This window comes from Macadamia integrifolia, chromosome 1 (assembly GCF_013358625.1).
Source record: "Macadamia integrifolia cultivar HAES 741 chromosome 1, SCU_Mint_v3, whole genome shotgun sequence".
Lineage (NCBI taxonomy): Eukaryota > Viridiplantae > Streptophyta > Magnoliopsida > Proteales > Proteaceae > Macadamia > Macadamia integrifolia.
Genome location: NC_056557.1, coordinates 4,794,863 through 4,807,309, shown reverse-complemented (window position 1 = coordinate 4,807,309; position 12,447 = coordinate 4,794,863). Strand labels below are relative to the sequence as shown.

The 12,447-nt window shown below is 37.1% G+C and overlaps 1 pseudogene; it reads left to right on the top strand.

Moving 5' to 3' along the window:
- The first annotated feature begins 3,289 nt into the window (after positions 1-3,289).
- Positions 3,290-4,923, top strand: LOC122079763 (annotated as a pseudogene).
- The last annotated feature ends 7,524 nt before the right edge of the window (positions 4,924-12,447 follow it).

Genomic DNA, 12,447 nt, shown 5'->3' with positions numbered 1-12,447 from the left:
GGTTCTATTATGGAAATCCAATATTTGATTTGATTGCAATTATTTTGGATTTTATTAAAGATACCCACTATATTAGTTTGGTTCCAAATAAAGAAGACTTGCTCTCTAATTGATTGACCTACCTTAATGGGAGATAGGCATTATGTTATTAAAGAAGACTAGGACTCCCCTTGTATGATTACGTGCTAATCTCACCCGAAGTGCATTGGGAAAATACTAAGGAAAGAAACGTACCTCCATTGAAAAAGAAGAAGGTTTCTCATTCGTTTAAAGATGGCATCAATGGCTGCGTCAAGCTCCGCTGGATACAACATATCATTGATGGTGAATGGTATGTCGTTTTTCCCTCTTATATTGAAACGATTCATGGTGTATCGACAAGATTATTAATATTGTTTAAGAATTATGATGCTATAAATTCCATTAGTGGTATTACAGCGGCGGTTTGTCAATAGGTTATGGATCAACCATTAAAGTATTTTTTATTGAAATAATTTTAAATTATTCATTATTGGGTGAACGCCATTAAAGATGCTGAAATCAACCATGTCATAGATTGAAATCAGCTATTAAAGTGGTTGCAATAATTGGTTAAGGTTCTATTCATATGATTTGGGTTGAGATTGAGATTGAGACTTTCCTATCATAATGCATATTTGGTTGAATTTTAGCTCTTTTATTGATATAAATATTGAGCTTTTCTTCTTTTATTTTTTAGTGATGGGTTGAGTTTATTTATTTATTTTTTAAGTGATTCAGATATCAAAAGGACTTAAACTCATTATTGCAGCCCATTAATGGGTTTATTTGATCAAAGACCAAATCATATTGAACCAAATCAAAGCAAATCACTTTTTTGAACCAAAACTAGATTAGACCAAATCTGTTTAGACTGAACCAAACCAGGTTGACCCGCACCCGACCCAATGGGCCAACCCATGACCTGACTCGCAGACATGGATTTTTTACCCGTTGGAATCTGACGGCCATCGGTCAACTTTCTGGCATTGATCAGAATATTCTAGCAAGATTCTATTTCGTTAAGAAAAAAAATAAAAAATAAAAAAATTGATATAAACTGAAATAGAAATTAATATATATTGAAACGGTATGTCTTTTTTCCCTTTTGTATTGAAATGGTTCACGATGTATTGCCAAGATCTTTAATATTATTTAAAAATTATGATGCTATAAATTCCATCAAAGGCACCTAGTTGATTCCTCGCTTTTAAATCATTAGTCAGACGAGAATTTGACTTTCGTCTTTAAAGCTGGCTCTGTAATTTATTGTCAAGGGTAAAGAATCTTGAAATAAATGACTTTAAAAGGCGGTGAATGGTGATGAAGTTTGAGGATTGATTGATGTAACAAGTGATTCAACATAAGCACACGAATATCATATCTATCGCATAAAAGCCAAAATAGATACAACAGGAATATGGTTTTTTAATCCCCTTAAATTGATTTTTACTGAAAAATATAAAGAGAAACCTCCCAATTATTAGTTAAAAATACAATTTTTTTTTTGGGTATAAAAGTTAATACAGGATTTACTATCTAGATTGGGTGATCAAATGGTGAGATAAGATATGAAAAACCCTCAACTTAGTTATATTTTGTGATGTCCCTGAAAAGAAGAGGAGCCTGATTTGAGTTGATGACATCCACTCACTATAGGGTGAAATTGTATCCTCCCTGTGTTAAGTGGCACACAACAGATAAGATATGAAAAATCTGACATGAATAAAACATCTATTGTTTTAATTCCCAAAGTAGACAGTCCCATTCCAATTGGAGAATTCAGACCTGTTAGCTTATGAAATTTCATATACAAAATAATATCAAGAATTATGGTATTCAACTCATCCTTAATTCTATCATATCTTTTAACCAAAATGGGTTCATTAAAGGGTGCAATATTCAGGATAACATCCATATATGTCATGAATTGCTTCACAGTATCAAGTTAAAACAACGTGGGCGTCATGGTTATATGTCTATTAAAATAGACATGAATAAAGCCTACGATCGATTGCAATGAAATTTCCTGAAAAAAAACGCTCCTCAGTTATGCTTTGATAGCAAATGGGTTGATTGGATAATGTTCTATATTAAGACTCCACAGATGGCTGTGCTTCTTAACTGATTGCCATTGGATTATTTTCAGCCTAGTAAGGGATTACGTCATGGTGATCCTTTGTCCTCATATTTATTTAAATTATATGTAAAAAAAAACGCTCCTTAGCTAGGTGAGAAGTTGCTTTCTTCTCGCACAATCGAAGCTTTCCATCAAAAGAAAATTCAAGGAATAAAGTTGTCTAGAGGAGGAGAAGCTATCTCACATATGGCCTTTGTTGAGGACCTTATACTATTTGGGCTTCATCTTCTCAGGAACTCCATGCCTTTGGTGATATTATCAAGGATTATTGTCTTGTCAATCTGGTCAACTTCTGAATCAAACAAAGACGAGGGTTCAGTTTAGCCCCAATGTGGGCTCTAGTTTTAAAAGATGCATTGAGGAGCATCTTCAAATTATCCCCTCTACCACGCTGGATGTTTACCTAGGAATACCTTTCGTGAGGGGTAAGTTAATGAAATCCGACTGCAATTCCCTCATCACTAGAGTCTGTCAACAATTACAAAATTGGAAAACCAAATATCTCAGCTTTGCAGGCAAGCATACTCTTATCCAATTAGTACTCTCAGCCCTTTCCCTTCATTATATGTCTTGTTTCAGGCTCCCGGCTTCATTTTATTTGACCTTAACTCATTGAGTCGCAATTTTTTCGGTCTAATGCGGAATCGAAGCTTACGCCCACCCTTAACTCAAATGTCCATTCGCCAACCCAAAAGATGTGGAGGTCTCAACTTAAAGCGGTCAGTTCATATGAATCAAGCACTTATTAAGCTAAGCGTGGGTAGCAATTGCTTTACCCTTATTGTCAACGTTTCTCAGTGCCAGTTGTCCCAACAATGCCTCATGGGGATGGGAGCCTATCATTTGATCTTGAGATCTTCTCAAACAAGGCCTATTGCTTCAAGTTGGTGATGGATATATGATAAAAAATAAAAAAATAAATTTTTAAAAAAAATCTGACAATTTTACAGCTTGTTTCAACTTTTGGTCGAATCTCATTTTTTTTTGGTCAGAAGTGGAAAAGCATCCTCTTTTCTGTTTGATTTTTTTGCTCTGTTTCATCTATTTAATGAAATAAAAATTAAAATTTATATCTATTTTTATTCTCAGCAATAAACAAGAATGAAAAAACTAGTTGGACCTATTTTTCTATTTTCTAAAACATGAGAGAAAGGAAAAAATCTGGAAAAACCCGATGAAATAGGCATCGACCTACCCCAAGCCTATCTCACGAAATAGACAATCTCGACATTACCATCTCCTAGTACCTTGAAGCTCTCCTCATTGACCTTGAGGCTCGTCGTCCCATAGGGTCCATAGCGAAGCTCAACATTATTCTTCCTACTCGATTCAAGTGGCTCCATCTTCAAGCCTTCCAACATCGGTTGTTGGATCGTCTTGAAGCCCAAATCAAGAGTCTTCTGCAACTCCTCTGCCAAAAGAAATTTCTAGGGTTTCAACACTCATCGTCCAAAAGCTCTATACGAAGTGTTCAAGTTCTCTGTGAGTCCTCTATAGGATTGTATAAAAGGTCTCTGCAAGTCTTTTGTTGGATCGTCTTTAAGCTCTCTACGAGTCTTCTGCTGAGATCGTCTTCAAGCTCTCTGCGAGTTTAGGACTGAGATCGTCTTCAAGCTCTCAATGACTGAGCGGGACTCAGTGTCGTGGAACTCGATGATTGATGGATATGTTAAGAATATGATTCTGCTGTGGAACTATTGGATAAAATGCCTATGGAGGACAAGAATTTGATATCCTGGAATTTGATGATTCATGGGTATTCACAATCCAGAGATGGGCTTGGATTTTGTTTAATCAAATGCCTGAAAGAGACTTGACTTCTTGGAATTCGATCATTGATGGCTTAGTCAAGTGCAGCTGCCCGAGAATTATTTGATCAGATGCCCATGAGGGATGAGGTCAATTGGGTAATCATGATAGACGATTTGCCAAGTTTGGTAATATCGACAAGGCTCGGAGTTTGTTTGACGAAATGCTAAAGAGAGATGTCATTGATTGGAATTCCATGATGGGAGGGTATGTTCAAAATGGGTACAGTGAGAAAGTCTTAAAAAGCTCTTTTTAGAGATGCAAACTGCAAAGAATTTAACTCCTGATCATGCTACTATGGTAATCGCTCTTTTTGCAGCAGCTGCATTAGGACGGATCAATGAAGGGATATCACCACATAATGACATGGAGAAGAACGTGTTTCCTGTAGATGAAAAACTTGTTGTTGCCCTCATAGACATGTACTTCAAGTGCGGGAGCATAAAAGATGCTATGTGGGTGTTTGAAAATCTGGAAGAGAAAGGTGTGGGTCACTGGAAAGCAATGAACAATGGGCTGCCAATTCATGGCCTAGGTGAGTTGGCTCTTGACCTTTTCATGGAGATGGAGAGGCTTTGTGTCAAGCTTGATGATATCACATTCATTGGAGTTCTAATGTGTGTGGCCATGCGGGCTTGTTGAAGGAAGGTTTGATGTATTTTGAGCTTATGAGGAGAGTATACAATGTAAAGTCCAAGCTTCAACACCATGGATGCATCGCTGAACTCCTTGGCCGAGCAAGGCACCTAAGAGAGGCAAGGAATTTGATAGAGGATATACCAATTCAGCCAAATGATGTGGTTTTGAGAGCTTTGCTTCGTGCTTGTATGAATCATTACAAATTTGACATGGGAAAATAGGTAGCCAAACATCTAATTCAACTAAAGTTTGTAATACTTTCCAATCTATTGAAAATGTATCCTGAAACGAACAAATCAAACACTTTTTTTAGGTAAAAAAATTGTTTTTTAGAACAGAAACGGAAAAAAACTGTTTCTACTGTTTCTAGACACAAAAACAGCAGAAACAAAATCAAATGGGCCCTCAGTGTCCAATATTTTGTGAGATATTGGTCCGGTCTATGTAGGGTGTAATCACAATCATGTTTGGTCATTTCCACTTCTTTTTTTAATTATTAAATTTTGAAATAATGTTTTTTTTTTTTGTTAACTTAAATTTTATTCAGGATCCATTGAATTTTAAGAAATTTTTTTAACTTACCACATTTCATTCAGAATCCCTGGAATCTTTGTTGTTTCAGCCAAATCATTGGTTTTGCAGTCTCTAGCTCTGTTTTCCATTGGTCAAGCATTATCAGTCTCCAGAAACTAAAACTTTGGACCATGATGATGGCATAACTTGCTTCTCCTACTGAACAAGATGACCAAGTCACTCAGTGAGTATTTAGTTGGTTGAACTGATCAACCAATTCAATGTGCTCAGGACATAGCCATTGGCTTCCAGAGAAGACCTCTCACAAGAATATTCCCATAATGCATTATTGGATAGTTGCCTACTGCAAAGAACTAGCATTTGATGGCATATTTCAATCCACAAGAAACCTTAGACACCTTAAGCTTCATACTTCCCAATAACCTTTAATAAGATATAGATCAATGTATGAATAAAAACTCAAAGTTAAACAACTCACATATGTGCTGGTGCTGATGCATTTGGAAGGGCATAAACTCTTAAAAATTACAGTGTAAAATATAAAGAGTACAACTGGTTAACAAAAAAAATATATAAAGAATAGCGATGTCAATCAGTGAGTTTGAATCGGTTTTAGTGTGAGAACGAGTGAAATCAAAACATGATCCATGAGGACACATCGGTTTTAGTTTGATTTGATTTTTAGATTTCTTTTGTCCATTTTTATCAGTTTGGTTTTAGTTTACTTGTGAATATATTCAAAAGAATGAGAAAAAAGTGTTTTCGTATGAATTTCGTGTTGGTATCAGTTTCGCAACGGTTTATATCATTTTTGTCCAGTTTTTATGTTCATTTGATGTGTTGTCAGTATCAGTGCGGCTTAGTTTGTTTTCTGACTCACAAAATCCCGTCCGAAACATTATCCAATAAGTTCATTTCGGTTGATTCAAACTAGCTTTTGACACCCTTAATTAAGAGAGTGTGCATCAAATTAAGATTTAGGGACTGGAAATCAGATCGGATAGATCCTAAAGGTCCAAAATTAACTTAGCCAATATGGCAAATATTTTCTTTAGAGATTTTGGGGGATAGGGATTAGATTGGTGGAATTTCTGGATCCCAAGTTGGTCGCTACAAACAATACAATATTGATTCCACAATCCCCGGAGTGCAAGTGTATGGACATGCATTGAGAGGTGTGAAAATCGTCTGCAATCGCTGCATTGGTGCAGTGAGCATCGAGTGGTTCGGAACCCCTTGGGGTGTGTGCCCAGATGCTTTCTCAACGGTCCGAGAAAAATCACAAAAACATACCCCTCTCCTCTGTCAACTCAATAACCCAAGTAATGTAACCATACAGAATGTCTTCCCTCCACCTCAAACCTTATCCAAATTCCCCTCTGAGGAAGGTACATCGAGGCTTGGACCAAGCAATAGGTTGCAGCTGGAATGCCAGGACAACACTTTCTTCTCCAACATTTGTGATCTTATGGCCGACACTGAAAATCCCACCAAAACAATTGACCTAATCATGGAGAATTTCAAAACAAGTATTGTTCCAGGGGATGGTGGCATACCAAACAATGAACCAGAACATTATGGATATATCAATGTCATGGAACTGCCACAAGGGAGAGAACCAGGGGATCCCGAGACGATCTGGGTAAGTCTTATTCATATTTTCCATCCTTTCTCGATCTACTTATCGTGCTTCTTTTGTGTATTTCTAAGTCTAGTCTTGCCTTGGTATAACCTTGAGAAGAAATTCTGGAAGAGACAATTCTTCTCAAGGTATTCTCTAACCTTATATGCTAATCTTATCTATTTTACTCACTGTCATTTTCAACAATTATTCTGAGATATTAACTTGTGTGAGTGTCTCCTTTTGCAGATTTCTTAGTCTCCCTTTTCAATAAATCTGTCATGTAGCACTGTTCATACTCAACTGGGCACCCCTTGCAAGTGTCTTTTGATTGCCGGTTATTTGATCCTTTGGTCAGTACTTCAAAATGCATATCTTAAGTTAGAATGTTAGGGGCCTTAACTCGGTAACTACTAGAGGGTGCCTTCTCTCACATGCTAAATCTATGAACCCAGATATAATATTTTTGTGTGAAACCAAAATAATGAATCATAACTCTTTCAAGCTGCACCCTTTCCTGAAAAACTATAATGCCTCCAAATTTATAAATAGTATAGGGAAAAATGGAAATAAATGAGGCTTATGGCTGCTGGTGAAGCAAAACATCTCAGTAAAATCTTTCTTTATTGGCTCATGTTTTTTCGTTACTGTTTTTAACCCAACCTCAGATATGCCATTCAACTGGCCTCTGATCTGTTTGTATGCCCCGTCTCCACCGAACCAAAGAGTTGATTTTTGGCCCTTGTTGAGCAACCAACTTAGTGAGCTCAACCTTCCTCTTGTAATGATGGGTGATTTCGATGAAATCACCTCATCGGATCAAAAATTTGGGGGTAAACCATTTAAACCCATGGGATCGGTCACATTGTTGGAAAATCTACTCTCCCTCTATAACCTCCAAAGTATCAGGCCCCATGGTAACCTGTTTACTTGGTCTAATAAGCAAAAAGTGCCAATCTCATCAAAGAGTGCCTTGATAGAGTGTTGTCAATCCGGACTGGATCACTCTATGCTCAAACCCATCGGTCTCTAAATTGACCTCAATTGGTTCCGACCACAATCCAATTATTTTTCGAACTGCAGGACCTATTAGAAAAACAAAAAACACTCTTTCATTACCAACATGCGTGGATGGCTCACCCGGAGTTTTTTTTTTTTTCTTTCTGTTATGGAAAATGGAAAGCTTTAGGATATGATTCTCTCACATGGAAGCTTGTGTCTTTAAGTAGGATCTTGTCAAAATGGAATTGTGATACGTTTGGTCATATTGATAATATGGTATTTTATTATTAATCCCAGTTTCTCCAAATGGAAAATATGTACCCTGATTCTCTCCATGATCTTCTTGAAATGGAGAGGATCAAGAACAAGGTAAGTTGGATTTTGGAGACTGAAGAAAGTTTCTGGCACCAGAAATTTAGACATTTGTACATCATGGATGGTGACAGAAATACTAAATTTTACCATTCTGTAACTAAGATAAGCTTACATAAAAGTAAGATTGAATATATTGTCAATGATGGTGGGGAAAAATTAACTACCCCTGGGGACATTGTGGCTGAGTTTGCATCATTCCTATCCCAGATTTTCACCACATCTAACCCATTGGACCCATCAGTTATTGAATGCCTATTTTCCCCTGTGGATACAAATCACTTATCCCTCATCACTGCACCTCCCACACTACTGGAAATCAGAAACATCATCTTTTCCATCGGACCGTTTAAAACTCTTGGATCTGATGGATTTTAGGCTATTTTTTTTCCATAAGTGTTGAGATTTTTTGGGGGATAATGTTTTCAAATTCATGGTAGATTTTTTTCACTCTTCCTCACTACTACCCTCAACCAATCACACCCTCATCTCCTTGATTGTAAAAAATGATACGGCCCCATCGGTGAGAGATTTTAGGTTCATTAGCCTTTGTAATGTTATTTACAAGATCATTGTCAAACTGTTAGCTACAAGACTAAAGCCTATCATAAACCAGATCATTTCCCCATAACAATCTGCATTTGTTTCCCGAAGACAAGTCAAAGATAACATCATCATTGCTCAGGAAAGACCCCATTTCCTAAAAAGGAAAAAAGGTTAGTCAGGTTTCGTGGCAATCAAACTAGATATAGCAAAAGCATCTGATAAGGTTGAGTGGGGGTTTCTCCTTGCCATTTTTTGTTTTTTGGGATTTGGAGACAAATGGTGTGAAATGATCAGAAATATCATTAGCACTACTTCATTTCCATTAAATTAAATGGCACATGATTCAATCACTTTACTACTTCTGGAGGAATCCGTCAAGGATGCCCCCTAAGTCCTTTTCTTTTCATTATGGTGATGGAAACCCTCTCTAGATTATTGTCTACATACAAGGATCTCAACCTCTTCAAAGGAATCAAAGTCGCCAGGTATGCTCCTGAAATCACCCATTTATTTTTTGCAGATGATAGTTTCATTTTTTGTAGAGCTAATAAAGATGACTTGGGCACTATCAATTGTATCCTGGAATTGTTCTCAGATCTTTCTGGGTTAACAATAAACTTTGAAAAAAGTGTTTTATCCTTTAGCTCCAACGTTGATGCTTCCACAAAAGCACAATTGTGTGAAGTGATTGGGATAAAAAAAAATGGACAAAAACTCTACCTATCTGGGTACAAATCTTTTCCATCAGAGAGTGAAAACTCTTTCCTTTTCCAAACTCTTAGAAAGAGTTAGAGAGAAACTCAGCCTTTGGAAATCTAAGATGCTATCCTTTGCGGGGATAGGGGTGTTATTACAATCTACTTTGGCTTCAATTCCGTCTTACCTGATGAACTGCTTGGCACTCCCCAAGACCATTTGCAAGAAACTTGATTCCATTTACCTACATTTCTGGAATGGAGATCAAAGTAACAAGAAAAAATACCATTTGATCGGATGGAATACAATCTACCAACCCAAGATAAGAGGAGGTCTTGGAATTAGAGATTCAGAAACCCATAATTTGGCCCTCCTCCTTAAACTAGGATGGAGATTAATAACAAATGAAAATTGCCTTTGGACCAAGATTCTCAAAGCCAAGTACTTTCATAATAGATCCATTTTTTACCACAAAACAGTGAGAGCTCGTGGTTCTTTTTGCTAGAACAATATTTGTAAAATCATTCCTTGGTTGAAAAATATGGTAATCAAAAGAATTGGTAATGGAGGAGAAACTGCCTTTTGGGATGACCCTTGATTCCAGAAAGACAACATGTCACTCGATCTGGCATGTTTCAAAGTGAGGGACCCTCCTATTGAAACAGTTAGTGATACCTTGACCAATAGGCAATGGAATACGGCTTTATTAAACTCAATATTATCACCCCACTTTGTGAAGAGATCATTGCGAAGATTCTATGCTCACGAGAGAGGGACCAATGGTAGTGTTCCTTATCGAAACAGGGGACCTTTAAAAACAGGTTGAGCTGCAATATTCCTTAAAGACGGTTCCTTTTCGATTTCCATTGAACAACCTCATAGATGCAAATGTACTAGTCCATGTGCTAAATGGTGGCAATTTTTTTGGAAGATCAAAATCCACCCCAAATTTAAAATTTTCCTTTGGAGAACCATTAACAACGGGTTACCCACTAAGGAAATTTTATCCAAATGGGTAGATTTGGACATCACTTGTGGCAATTGTAATAACAATCAGGAAACTATCTACCATGTGCTTTTTGAGTGCGAATTTGCCAAGCAGGTTTGGGCCACAGGACCCTTGGGTTTCAAACTGAACAAGATTCCAGTATCAAATGTTAGGAAATTGGTAATGTTCTGTTTCAACTCGGGCTTTTTACCCAAAAAGGATCAATCATGGTTCTTTTCAATCTTTATGATCACAAGCTATTTTATTTGGAGGCACAGGAATCTACTCACCTTTGGTGAACAGAAACCAAGTGCACTCCAAACGGTCAAACAGATTGAATTCTAGATCGCCGTTGGAATGACGGGGACGGAACCTAAACCACTTTCCAATTGGATGCAAACAATGGTGACTTTGGAACCATACACCATCACAGACACAAACAGAATTATCATCACAAGGGTCAAGGACAAAGGGGGGACTAAATCTGTATGGGCTCTAAATATTGTTTCATCTGGAAATGCATACTAATGGAGTCTGATTTTTGTATGACAGGAAAGGATGGTGAGGCAGAGGCTTTAGGACTGATACAAGGGCTAACTAAGGCACGAGCAAGACAGATGCGAATAGACCAGGTGTGGAGCGATGCGAAGGAGATTGGATGGTTGTTGCAAAACAATCATGATTTTATGGTTAATTCATGGCCTACATATGGAGGACCTAAAAACTCTAGCCAAAGAAGTACTGTCTACAAAACAGTATCAACTGAAAGTATTATGTAATAACTCTAGGACTATCTAAACTATCTTTATTTGTTTGAATAAAAATAAATAAATAAATAGAGGGTTAATAATACCCTTATATTCTTGTGGTTTCCTCCACTATGGATGAAAGAAAAAAATTTCCATTTACTATATCTACAAGGAAATTACAGGAGTCAATTAGCTTTGAGGACCAGTACAGACTACTAGTGGGACATGATTCATATTTAAAAGATTGCATGATATTAAGTTGTTAAGAAAGAATTAATAAGTTGAGTCATTATCAAGAGTTTATATTCATTAATTAACATTGTACTTATAATGTGAAATAATATAGATATATAAATTTTGGGCAACTATTATTTGTCCAAGAGTGGAGGGTGAGCCAACACATACTGCTCTCCATCGCTCATCTCTGAGCATATGGAGAGAGAGAGCGAGAGAGAGAGAGAGAGAGAGAGAGAGAGCAAGAAGCGCTGAACAGAAAACATTATACCATAAAATTTATATGAAATCAAAAATTTTATAATCGAGATAATATGTTGTTCTCCATATAATAATGAAATTACTTATTATAAAAATAGAATATAATAGACATAGAAAGTATAGAATATGGTTCATGCGGTTGTGGGGTCAGTATTGACCCGTGGGAATAGTCAGGCTGAAGGCCTGAATAAACCGTCGTTAGCAAAAAAATAAATAAATAAAACAATAGACATAGAAAGGGAAATAGAGAAAATTCTCCCAGAATACCCAATATCTGTAAAGTTATGTTTAGGGTACCTATTTTTATGTTTTCAATTACAACCTTAATCATAATTTTATACCACTATCATTACCACCACCTCCTACAACCATATATTAAAAATTGGATTGGATCGATTAGGATCACTAGGATTGGATTGGTATCATCCAAGTCCACTCCCTGATTCATCCATACGGACGGATCTACTGATAAGGTATAGAGTAAAATGGCCCAAAACATTATTTATTTTTTTTTTTTTTTTTTTTTTTAAAGCTTGAATCTGTTCAATCCAATTCGATCCCAATTCAATCCATATCAGTATTGATTGAGATCAATCCCGAGTTTTAAAACCTTGCTTGCAACACTGCTTTCATTTCTTAGAGATCAATCCCGAGTTTTAAAACCTTGCTTGCAACACTGCTTTCATTTCTTACTCTTACTCTCACTCTCTGCTACACAGTTCCACCCTTCCCTGCAACCCCACCCAATCTACATCCCTGCCTCACTCTCCCCTGCTCCCAAACCCGTCCCCCTCCCCCCCCCCCCCCCCCCCCCCCCCCCCCCCCCCCCCCCCCCCCC